The sequence below is a fragment of the Lutra lutra genome, chromosome 3 (genome assembly GCF_902655055.1).
Source record: "Lutra lutra chromosome 3, mLutLut1.2, whole genome shotgun sequence".
Lineage (NCBI taxonomy): Eukaryota > Metazoa > Chordata > Mammalia > Carnivora > Mustelidae > Lutra > Lutra lutra.
In genome coordinates this window covers 83,362,078-83,374,889 of record NC_062280.1, presented here as the reverse complement: position 1 = coordinate 83,374,889, position 12,812 = coordinate 83,362,078, and the positions used below count along the sequence as shown (strand labels likewise).

General features: G+C 35.6%; 1 protein-coding gene and 1 non-coding gene across 4 annotated transcripts in view; one reads left to right on the top strand and one right to left on the bottom strand.

Annotated features, from left to right (window-relative positions):
* The window catches only part of EPC2 (enhancer of polycomb homolog 2), a 117,175-nt gene that overhangs the window by 23,993 nt on the left and 80,370 nt on the right, over positions 1–12,812 (top strand). The window lies entirely within an intron of this gene.
* LOC125096562 (U6 spliceosomal RNA) lies at positions 3,451–3,557 on the bottom strand. Its single transcript, XR_007126245.1, has one exon. It is a non-coding gene; the product is annotated as a U6 spliceosomal RNA (small nuclear RNA).

Sequence of the window (12,812 nt, the reverse complement as noted above, 5' to 3'; positions counted from 1 at the left end):
ATCTGTTGCCCATTTCAAATTTGGTAGTTTCCAGAGGAACTGCTTCCCAAGCATTTTTCAAGTATAGAGCTCTGTAGCCTGGCACAGGGTTGTTTTTTGTTTTTGTTTTTGTTTTTGTTTTTGTTTTTTTTGCTGGGTGAGAGAGACTCCTTTTCTTTTTGTGTAATTTCTTGGATGAGTGATTCCATTTGCTAGCTTTTTTTTTTTTTTTTTTAATCTTGTTTTTACTTTGTATAGCCAGTGATTCTTGGTTTTCACATATAGGTGTCTTGAAATTTTATGAAAGAGTTTTCTCTCTTAGTATTTAAGAAATGCAAAATAATGTCAGAGATGACTTTGTTAGTCAATAGATAAATTAACTGAATATCAAATAATGTTTTTTAAAGCTGTGTGTCATGATTTATTTTGCTTACTGTTTTGAATTTTCTCTACTAATTTCTGTTGTTGCTTGGATATTTAAGAGCAAGCCAGCTACTGATGTTACTGTCACCTTCCTAAATTAGTGTTGATGTTGAAGGTCATGGTCTTAATCAACATTAGGAAATTCTCAATTTAAAACAAGGTTTCAGAAAACCAACAATTAGATAACAAAAGATTAAACATTTGTTACTTTATGAAGTGGAACTAATTAGTGTTATATAACTTCTAATTGAGTTGTTTTCCAAAAGTTGATTTGTAAGTCAGGTATTTTAGAATTATAATGGGTATGATATAATTAAGATTACATTAAGATTGCTTTCACTTTTACATTTCGTCTTAAGATATTAGTTACTCTAGTCATTAAAGTCCTCTCACCCCCTTTTTTCTTCATATCCCTATAGGCAATTAAGATACAGAAGCTGTGGGTGATTGAGTTCTTATTCATTGAAAATTTAACACAGCTGTTTTTCAGAAGAGAAGAAGCTTTACCATGTTATTAAATTCTAAAAGGAATTTATTGCAAATGGGCACTTATCCATTTAGTTGATAAATGTCTTTAAGTTTAGTTTTACATAAAAAGGCAGAACGTTAGTAATGTGACTTCATTGTGTGTGGGGGGAGTTGTGTTTTTTGGATTTTTTTTTTTTTTTAGCTAAAGCTAATGTATTTGGGAGGCAGAATTAATGAAATACATATAACTTTACTTACAAAGGCAGTATTTAGAATAGTATAGGAATGGATGGGTAGCATGTTGAGAGCAGATATCCCTATCTTCCTAATTTTAAGAGAAGCATTCAGTATTTCACTTAAGTATGATGTGATTTTTGTTTTGGATAGATCCCCTTTATCAAATTGAAGAAATTCCCTTCTATATTTTTAGTTTTCTGAGAATTTTTAGAAAGGGTGTTGGATTTTGTAGGTGATTTTTCTGTGTATAGAAGTGATCATGGCATTTAAAAAAATTAATGCAATGAATTATATCGATTTTGAAACCAAGGTTGCATTCCTGGGATAAACCCCATTTGGTTATGTTTTATTCTTTTAATGTGTTGTTGAATTCTCTTTGCTAAATTTTTATTTAGGAAGATTATATCTGTTCACAAGGAATATTTGTCTGTAGTTTTCTTCTCCTATAATGTCTTTTTCTGGTTTTAGTATCAGGTTAATACTGGCTTCATAGAATGAGCTGGGAAGTATTCCTTCCACTTCAGTATTATGGAAAAATTTGTTTAGAGTTTGTATTATTTCCTCCTTAAATATTTTATAGAATTCACTAATGAAGCCAATCTGTCCCTGGAATTTTCTTTGTATGAAGGGTTTTTGACTATAGTTCAGTTTCTGTATTAGGGTCCTGATTCAGGTTACCTATTTCTTGCTGAGTGAGCTTTGGTAAAATTTGTTTCTTTCAAGGAATTTGTCCTTTTCACTTAAATGACAGGTTTATTGATAAGTTTGTAATACTCTAAGGTGATGTCTCCTCTCTTGTGCCTGACATCGGTCATTTGTGTCTTCCCACTTTTTTCCTCATCAGTCTGGCTAGAAAGTTATCAATTCTATTGATTTTGTTAAAGAATTAATGTTTGGTTTCACTGATTTTTTTTTTCCTGTTGATTTTGTTTCAGTTTCATTGATTTTCACTTTGATCTTGATCATTTCCTTTTTTCTGCTTACTTGGATTTAAATTGCTCTTTTGCTAGTTTCTGAGGGTGGAAGCTAAGGTCATTGATTTGAGACCTTTATTTTAATACACGTATTGAGTGCAATACATTTCTTCATAAGTGCTGTTTTAGCAGTATTTTTTGACTTTTGGTTTAAATTTTCATTCACTTTAAGATACTTTCTAGTTTCTATTTGATTTTTTCTTTGACCCTGGGGTTATTTAGAAATGCGTTATTTAGTTTCCAAGTATTCAGTGGTTTCATAGGGATCTTTCTGTTATGAATTTCTTTTTCTTTTCCCCCCCATTCTAAATTTCTAACTTCATTCCATTGTGGTCTGAGAACATTTGGTTTGAATTCTTAATATGCTTTATAGAATATGTTCTGTCTTTGTAAATGATTCCTGTGAACACGGAAAGAAGGTGTATGCTACCTTTGTTGGGTAGAGCATTTTGTAAAAGTCAGGTTAAGTTACCTGGTAGTGTTACAGTACGCAGTGTCTCCTGATTTTCTGTCTAGTTGTGTGTGTGTGTTTTTAAAGACTTATTTATTTATTAACATATAATGTATTATTTACTTCATGGGTACAGATCTGTGAATCATCAGTTCACAGCACTCACCATAGCACATACCCTCCCCATTGTCCATAACCCAGCCACCCTATCCTATGCCCTGAAGCAGCCCTCAGTTTGTTTCCTGAGATTAAGAGTCTCTTATGGTTTGTCTCCCTCATTGAGAATATGGTATTAAAATCTCTGTAATTGTGGGTTTGTCTCTTTACCCTTGAAGTTACACTGATTTTTGTTTCATGTATCTTGGAAGTTTTGTTATTGGGTACATAAATGAGTAGGAGTAAGTCCTTTTGACTGACTGATCTGTTTAAGCATATGAAATAAACTACTACTTTGTCATTTCCTTCAGATTTTCTACATAGATAATCATAATATCTGTAAAGACAGTTTTATTTCTTCTTTCCCTATCTGTATGCCTTTTATTTCCTTTTCTTATTTCACTAGCCAGAACTTTTCAGTATGATATTGAAACAAAGTGACGAGGGGACATTCTTGCTTTGTAACTTATCTTAGTGGGAAAGCTTCAGGTTTCCCACCATTAACTATGATGTTAGCTATAGAAGTTTTGTAGATAGTCTTTGTCAAATTGAGGAAGTTCCCCTCAATTCCTAGTTCACTGAGATTTAATATGATTTTTGATCTGGTTAGTTTTCATTCTGTTGTCTTACCATTTCCCCTTCCTCCCTACTTCTTTCCCTCCTGTCTTTTTTAGTAGGTTCTGTGCCCAGTGTGCAGCTTAAAGTACAATCCCTAGATCAAGAGTTGCATGCTGTCCCGACTGAGGAAGCCAGGCCCCCCTAAAAAATATCGAACACTTCATGGATTTGTGTGTCATCCTTGTGCAGGCGCCATGCTAGTCATCTCTGTATTATTCCAATTTTAGTATGTGTGCTGCTGAAGCAAGCACTATTTTCTGTTTCTTCTCTTGTTTGTTTTCTTTCTCTCTTACTCTGCCTTCTTTTGGATTATTTTTTAGTATATGTGCTGCCGAAGCGAGCACTGGATTATTTTTTTATGATTCCACTTTATCTGTTTTTGGCTTACTTGCTATAACTTTTTTTTTTCTTTTTGCTTTACTTTAAGTGATTGATATGGGAAATGGTCCTCAGAGAGGTCTGACTTATTTCCCAGAGGACACTTGATAACGCCTGGAAACATTTTTGATTTTCATGCTGTGGGGGTGGGGGTGTTACCATCATCCCATGGGTAGAAGTCAGGGATGCTACTAAGCATCTTCCAGTACCCAAGACCTCCCACAAAAAGGCTTGCCTTGCCCAGAATGTCAGTAGTTCCAAGGTTGAGAAATTCTGTTTAGGGGTTTATAGTATACAGATCATTCTTGACTTACAATGAGGTTATATCCCCCTAAACTCATTGCAAGTTGAATATGTTATAAGTCAAAAGTGTATTTAATGCACCTAACCTTTTGAACATCATGGCTTCTCCTAACCTACTTTAAATGTACTCAGAACACTTATATTAGCCTAGAGTTAGGCAGAGTCATCTACCAGAAAGTCTTTTATAGTAAAGTTTTGAATATTTCATGTAATTTATTGAATACTGTACTGAAAATGAACAACAGAATTGTTGTACGGTTAAGAATAGTTGTAAATGTATGGGTTGTTCACCCTCATGATTGTGTGGTGGACTAGGAGCTGTAGCTTACTGCTACTGCTCAGCATCACAAGAGGGCATTGTACCACATATTGCTAACCCAGGGAAATATAACGATTCAAATTTTGAAGTATGGTTTCTACTGAGTGCATATCATTTTCAAACCATCGTAAAGTGAAAAAATTACAATTTGGACTGTCATAACTCGTGGACTAGCTGTATATTTTTAGCTTATCACTGTCTGTCTTTAAGTGATATACCACTTACCTATAGTGTAAGAACCTTAGGTATTTCCATATCTCCCTGCCTGAATCTTATGCTATTGTTTCCATACATTTTACACTTGTAGTAAACCCTTTAGCACTTTCTTATTTTTATTTAAATAGCCAGTTATTTTTCAAGTACTTTTAAATGATAAGAGAAAGAGGTAGGTATTTATCTTCATAATTATTATTACTCCTTCCCATCAGTTTATTTCATATCCAGACTTCCATCAGGTATCATTTTCCTTCTTCCCAAAGGATTACTGTTAACATTTTTTGTAGTGTGGGTTTGCTGATGACGAATACTTCAGCTTTGGCAAGTCTAAAAATGTTACTTCCCCATATTTGTGTGAGGTAAGGCACATAACAAACATCCTTTTAATAATTTATAAATGTAAATTATAGTATTATTAACTGTATGGGCATTTGTATAATAGATCTCTAATGTCACCTTTGTTTTTGAAATTATTTTTCCTGGATACAGAGTTCTAGCTTGACAGTTTTTTCTTCCAGTATTTAAACAATGGTGCTCCAGTCTTCTCAGTTGCACTGTTTGTTGTTTTTTTTTTCCCCCTAAGATTTTATTTATTTATTTGAGAGGGAGAGTGACACAAGGAAGAAGAGGGAGAAGCAGACTCAAGCCCAACATGGTGTGCCATTCTGGGTCCCCAAGGTCATGATGTGAGCCAAAGGCAAATGCTTAACAGGTTGAGCCACCCAGGCACTCCCACTTGCTGATGAAATTCAATGTCATCCTTTGTTCCTCTATGTAGCATGTCTCCCCCCCCCACAGCCTAGTTTGTGGGAACAGGTGCTCTTCTTGGCCCTGACAGGGACTTTTCCTTCTAGTCCTTTGGGATAGTTCTTTCTTTAATGCCTTATAATTTATTCACAAACCTGTGCTGATGAGTACTATGCTGAATACTGCAGAGAACTCTCTCTACAGTCCCTTCCTTTTTGGTACTCTGTTTATGAACCTTAGGTACCTTCATCTTCTTAGACTATTGTTTCTGTCTCTTCAACTCATGAAGTCTTTTGGCTTTGTCTTAGTTCACTTTCCTGCTCCATGGCATAGAAGCTTTTCCAGGGTAGTAAGCTGAGGCAGTTGTAGAACTGTTTGTTTTGTTTTACTTCTCTTAAGTATCATTGTCCTTCATTGCCTGGTGTCCAGTGTCTGGAAAAGCATTGTTTCACCTCTCATTAGATTTTTGTTGTTGTTGCTTTTGGTAGGAGGATGAATTCATTTCCTGTTACTTCACCTTTTTTCTTTGGAATTTTTATTTTTTTTTAATTTTTTTTAAAAATTTTTTTTAACGATTTTATTTATTTATTTGACAGAGAGAGATCACAAGTAGACGGAGAGGCAGGCAGAGAGAGAGAGAGAGGGAAGCAGGCTTCTTGCTGAGCAGAGAGCCCGATGTGGGACTCGATCCCAGGACCCTGAGATCATGACCTGAGCCGAAGGCAGCGGCTTAACCCACTGAGCCACCCAGGCGCCCCTCTTTGGAATTTTTTTAAAAGAGTTTTCTTATTTATTTGAGAGAGAGAGTGTGTGTGCGTGTGCACAATTGAGGGAGCAGCAGAGGGAGAGGGAGAAGTAGGCTCCTCGCTGAGCAGGGAGCTTGATGCAGGGCTCGATTCCAGGACCCTGGGATCATGACCTGAGTGAAAGGCCAGACACTTAACCCAGCTGAGCCACCTAGGTGCCCCTGCAATTTTTTTGGTAATAAAATTCATGTAATGCAATTCACCATATTAAAGTGTGCAGTGGTTTTTACTATAATCAGTGGTGTACATCATAACTGTCTTGTTACCAGAACACTTCCATTACCCTAAAAAAAAAATCCTGTACCCATTAGTCACCTTCCATCCCATGACCCCTTTGACTCCCCAACAACCACTAAACACTTTCTTTCTCTATGGTTTTGTTTTGTTTTGTTTTTTAAGATTTTGTTTATTATTTGACAGACAGCAAGAGAGGAAACACAAGCGGGGGCGGGAGTGGGAGAAGGAGAATCAGGCTTCCCACTGCGCTGGTAGCTGACATGGGGTTCAGTCCCAGGACCCTGGGACCACGACCTGAGCTGAAGGCAGATGCTTAATGACTGAACCACTCAGGTGCCCCCTTTCTCTGTGGATTTGCCTATATCTGGACATTTCCTGTTAATGGAGTCATACAACATGTGGCCTTTTATATCTGATGACTTCCACTTTATAATGTTTTAAAGGGTCATGCATGTTGTAGTACTTAGTTCTTTTTATGGCTAAATAATATTTCACTGTATGTATGTCATCTGTGTTGGAGTGGAAGTCAGCTGCTGCATCCTTTTAACTATTTTCTCACCCATATAGTCCATACTTGGTCTCTCCAGGTGATTTTAATATGCTGCCAGGACTGAGAATTAGATTTAGAAAGTTAGTACTAGAAGAGAGGCAGGTTTAATTAGGATAGGACAAGGACTTATCTAGAGTCTTTTTTATTTTGTCTTCCTCTCTCCCTTTTTTTTTTTTTTTTTTTTTGGTTATGGAAAGATACCAGATTAGTAGTTTTAAAGATTGGCTGGTTGCTTTTTGTAATATGTACTATTTGAGTAAATTGTAGAAAATGTAGAGGGGAAAATAGAGACCACCTATAATTTCACTGGTTAATACTTTGGCACATTTCTTACTGGCTTTTTTTTAACTCTACATTTATTCATGCTTTCATCTTCACATTCTGTTTGCCTTCCTATATTTGAGATTATCGTCAGTGATTTTGTTTCCTGCTTTTTCTACTTAATACATAAATATTTTCAGATGTCATTATTTTTCAAGAAGTCTTACTTGGCAATGGATTTAAAGCTTGGAAGCATCTTACCAGGGTGCCTGGGTGGCTCAGTCATTGGGCGTCTGCCTTCGGCTCAGGTCATGATCCCAGGGTCCTGGGATCGAGCCCTGTGTTGGGGTCCCTGCTTGGGGGGACGCCTGCTTCTCCCTCTCCCACTCCCTCTGCTTGTGTTTCCTCTCTCTCTCTGTCAAATAAATAAATAAAATCTTTAAAAAAAATTTTTTTAAATAAAACTTACCTTTTAAAAAAAGACCCTCTTACCAAACTGTTTTCCAGATTATACCAATTTATACTTTAACACATTCACTAGCACTCATTCTTGAAAGTGTCTTATACTCATCACAATTTCACGAGCATTGTCAATATTGTCTTGCCAGCATGTATTGTTTACATTAATGTTTTGTTTCATCTTGTTATTTTTTCTTCTTTTTTTAAAATTTTAAGTGGGCTTTGTGCCCAGTGTGGGGCTTGAACTCATGACCTAGAGAGCAAGGGTGGTATGTTCTACCAACTAAGGCAGCCAGGTGCCCCTTTTCTTCATTTTAAAAATCATCTCTATGGAAGTGTAATTTATATACAATATAAATCATTTATTTCGTGTGTGGTTCTGTGTTTTAATAAACAAATGTACCTGTGTGACCACCATTCCAAACAATAACATTTTCATTCCCCACAAAAATCCCCTTTAAACCTTTTGCAGTCATATCCTCCACCCCGTTTCAGTCAACTAATGATCTGATTTCAATCACTATGTATTAGTTTTCTCTGTTCTCACATGTCATATAAAAGGAACCATGATGGTTCGTAGTCACTTGGCGTCTGGTTATTTCTCAGTATACTTTTTTGGGGAACTTTAAAAATAATTTTTATTACTGAAGTAGCTTTGACACACAGTGTTACATTAGTCTCAGGTGTACAACATAGTGATTCCACAGTCCCATACATTACTCAATGTGCATCATGGTAAGTGTAATCACAGAACAATGTTATTACAATATTGTCATATTCTTCATACTGTACTTTTCATTTCTTTGACTTATTTTATAACTGGAATCCCCTTCACCTAGTTTTCTCGTCTTCCAGCCCCCTCCCCTAAAGTGGAATAAACTTTTTATTTTATTTAAATTCAGTTAATTAGCATAGTATATTTTTAGTTTCAGAGGTAGAGTTAAGTGATTCATCAGTTGCACACAACACCTAGTGCTCGTCACATCTCATGCCCTCCTTAATGCCCATCATCCAGTTACTGCATCCCCCCACCTAACTCCCCTCCAGCAACCCTCAGTTTGCATCCTACAGTTAAGTCTCTCTTGAGGTTTATCTCCCTCTCTGATTTTGTCCCATTCTACTTTCCCCTCTTTCCCCCCATTTCTTCTGTTTTACTTCCCAAATTCCACATATGAGTGAAATCATATAATTGTCTTTCTCTGATTGACTTAGTTCAATTATCATAATATCTTCTAGTTCCATCCACATTGTTGCAAATGGTAAGTTTTCATTTTTTTGATGGCTAAGTAATATTCCTGTGTGTGTGTGTATAAACATACACCATATCTTCTTTATCCACTCATCTGTTGATGGACATAAGGGTTCTTTGCATAATTTGGCTATTGTGGACATTTCTGCTATAAACATTGGTTTGCAGGTGCCCTTTTGGATCACTATGTTTGTATCTTTTAGTTAAATCCCTTGTAGTGCAGTTGCAGGGTGGAGGGAGCTCTATTTTTAAACATTTGTTTTTTGGAGTGGTTGTATCAGCTTGCATTCCCACCAGCAGTGTAGAGGGTTCCTTTTTCTCCTCAGTATAGTTCTGAGGTATATCATTGTTGTGCATATCATCAGTTTGACCCCTCTTAATTTTTTTTTTTAACTCTGTAGTATTCCAATGGAAGAATCTGTCCACTTTGTCTGTTTACTTGTTGATGGTATATTTGTATTGTTTCCAGTTTTTGGCTATTGTAAGTAAAATAACAGTTACCATCCATGTGCAAGTTGTCTGTCAACATGCATTTCACTTCTGGGGTACATGTTTAGTAGGATTGCTGGGTCATGTGATACTCAGGTATTTCTTTTAAGTGCTTGCCAGAGAGCATGAATGGGGGAGGGGCATAGGGAGAGAGAATCTCAAGCAGACTCCCTGCTGAGCAGGGAACCTAACTTGGGGCTCCATCTTAAGATCCTGAGATCATGATCTGAGCCAAAATCAAGAGTTGGATGCTTAACCAAACTGACTGAGCCACCCAGGTGCCCCAAAATAGCCATGTATTTACTTTGTAAGAAACTGCCCAATAGTTTTGCAAAGGGGTGATATCATTTGACACTCCCACCAGCAGTTGGTGGTGTCAGTTTCTTAATTTAGTCATTTCTTGAGTGTGTAGTCAAAACTTCTGTGGATTCATTTTGCATTTTTCCTCATAAAAAGTTGTGAGCATCTTTTCAAGTGCTTGTTGGTCATTACTATATTTTCTTTTATGAAGTGTCTTTTTAAATCTTTGGCTCATTTTGTTTTTAAAAATTGGGTTGGTTTATTATTATTGCGATACAGGAGTTCTTTATTCTGCATAGAAGGGCCCTCACATATGTATTGTGAGTATTTTTTCAGTCTGGTATGTCTTTTCATTTTCTAAAGTATGTGTTTTGAATAGCATAATTTTTTAATTTTCAGGAAGCCCAGTTTATCATTTCTTTAATTTATAATCTGTGCATTTTGTGTCCTCAGAAATCTTTGCCAAACTCAGGGTCACTAAAATTTTTCTCCTATATTTTCTTACGGATTTTTTTAAGTTTAGGCTTTATATTTAGGCCTGTGGTCTGTTTTGAGTTAGTTTTTATGTAAAGTAAGAGGTAAGAGCATAGGCTTATTTTTTTCCACACTCTGTTCAGACCATTTGTGGGAAAGACTATCCTTGCCCTCATTCAGTTCCCTCATTAGTTGGCTCCTAAAATTCATTATCTTTATGTATGTGGGCCTATTTGTAGACTTTTGTATGGTTGTTTTCTGTTGTTTTACATGATTTTATGCTAGTGACACTGTTGAATAATTTAGCTTTATGATTTATGATTTAGTTTGTAATCAGATTGTATATGTCCTTCAGATTTACTTTTTCAAGGTTATTTTGGCTATTTTTCTTTTGCCTTTCTATATGAATTTTTGAATTAACTTGTCCATTTTTGTTTTTTAAAAAAACACTTGGGGTTTTTATTGGAATTTATTAGAAATTTAGAAAATTTGGAGGGAAATTTATCCAAGTAAATTTTTTTTGGAAAAGTATTGGACCTTCCAATCCATTAAGGTGTTATATTTCCATTTACATTGCTATGTTAGTTTCACACATGATTTGTTAAGCCTGTCTCTTAAGTATTTAATAGTTTTGATGCTGTTGTAAATGATACTGCTTTTTATTTTCAATTTTTAGTTGCCAATATGTGGAAATACAATTGAGTGTTTAATACTGACTTGTGACTTTGTTAAGTTCACTTAAGTTCTAGGAACTCTGTTGAAATTCCCTAGGATTTTTTCCCTATATGAGCATATCATGTACAAATTATCATGTATAAATTAATTTTATGTCTTCTTTCCCAGTATGCATGCCTGTTTTTGTTTTTCTTCCCTCATTATACTGACTATAATCTTAGGTGAAACGTGGGCTAGAAGTGGTAACAGACGTTTTTGGCTTGAATTTCGTCTCAGGAGGAAAGTATTCAGTCTTCGACCCTAAGTATGATTGTTAGGTATAGGTTTTCTACCGGTGCCTGCTCTTTATCAGCTTGGGGAAATTTCTTTCAGGGAATTTTGTGTTATGAATGGGTGTTGAAAAAAGGGTTTTAATTGTAAAAATTCCTAAATATTTTTTATCCTGTTCTTAAAAATCCACTATTTTGAATATTGTACCTCTGTGATACGTTTTAATAAAAACAAACTTTTATCTCTTAGAGTGTGCCGTGAACTACTGTATCAGCACAGTTCTTTGAAGGATATGTTATTTAAGTTTTACACATGAACTTCAAATCATTATTTTCCAATGGAACTTAAAATTTCTTTGTTTTCTGTTCTCTTCATTGTGCCTATATGAATATTCATTTCTAGTAAGTGAGGTGTTTATTGTTTCTCCTTGTGTACTATTTTGGTTTCTCCCCACATCCTTGTTGATTTTAATTACTTGTAGAGCATGTTAAACATTAACATGGTTTTAAAATTCAGAACCATACAAAAGAGATGATGCTCAGAGAATTGTTTCTTTCTCCATTCTACGCTATTCATAATACCATATTCTTTGTAATAAATGATCATGTTTTTCAAAGTTGCTTGTGTATTTGAGAAGAAGGAGCGTTGGGTGTAAAGTTTTATATATAGCTATAAGGTCTGCCTTACTAAATTAGGTCCGTGAGTAAGTTCTTGCTTGTTCTTTGTCTACTTACCTTATGCTGAGTGAGAGTGGTGTGTTAAAGTCAGTTAATACTATTAGTGTGTCTTTATCAGTCCTTCCATATACTGTAGCTTTTGCTTTATAAAAAGGTTGCTGTGTTTTTTGTTGGCTAGATATTCTTAAATATGTATAGGATAACCAAAACTTAAAGATACAGACATTCATGAATGAGCTGCAGATAGTAAAAGCCTTTATTGTGAATGTTGTTTATTGGGGCATGCTTAATGCTTTTTGACTTGAACTTTACTTGTCTGATAGTTAGGATCTGCTCATCTTTCTTACCATCTTCCATTACCTGATAAACTTCATCCATTCCTTTAATTTTCTTTTTCTGAACCACATTTGTGTGTGTGTGTGTGTTGGTGTGTTTATTGTACATGGCATATAGTTGAGTCTTGGGTTATATGAGACAAGTTGAAAATTTTTTCGTTTTTATAGTTAAGTCCATTGCTATTTATTGATATGATTGAATGTATTTGGTCTCAACTCTTATAGTATTTAATAATTTTTTTTGCTCTTCTTAAAATAATTTTTTTTTTGCTCTTTTTAAAAAAGATTTATTTATTTTAGAGAGAGGATGCAAATGGGGTGAGAGGCAGAGAGAAACGGAGAGAATCCTTAAGCAAACTCCTTGCGGAGTGTAGAGCCCAAACAGAGTTCAGTCCCAGGACCACGAGATCATGGCCTGAGCTGAAATCAAGAGCTGAAATCAAACGACTGAGGCATCCAGACGCCCGTCTATTTGCTCTTATTTTAAAAGATTGTATTTGGGGCGCCTGGGTGGCTCAGTGGGTTAAAGCCTCTGCCTTCGGCTCAGGTCATGATCTCAGGGTCCTGGGATCGAGCCCCACATCGGGCTCTCTGCTGAGCAGGGAGCCTGTTTCCTCCTCTCTCTCTCTCTCTCTCTCTCTCTGCCTGCTTGTGATTTCTCTCTCTGTGTGTCAAATAAATAAAATCTTTAAAAAAAAAAAAAAGATTGTATTTTGTATTTGAGAAAGTTTATATTATTTTTCTTCTCCCGTTTTTAGATG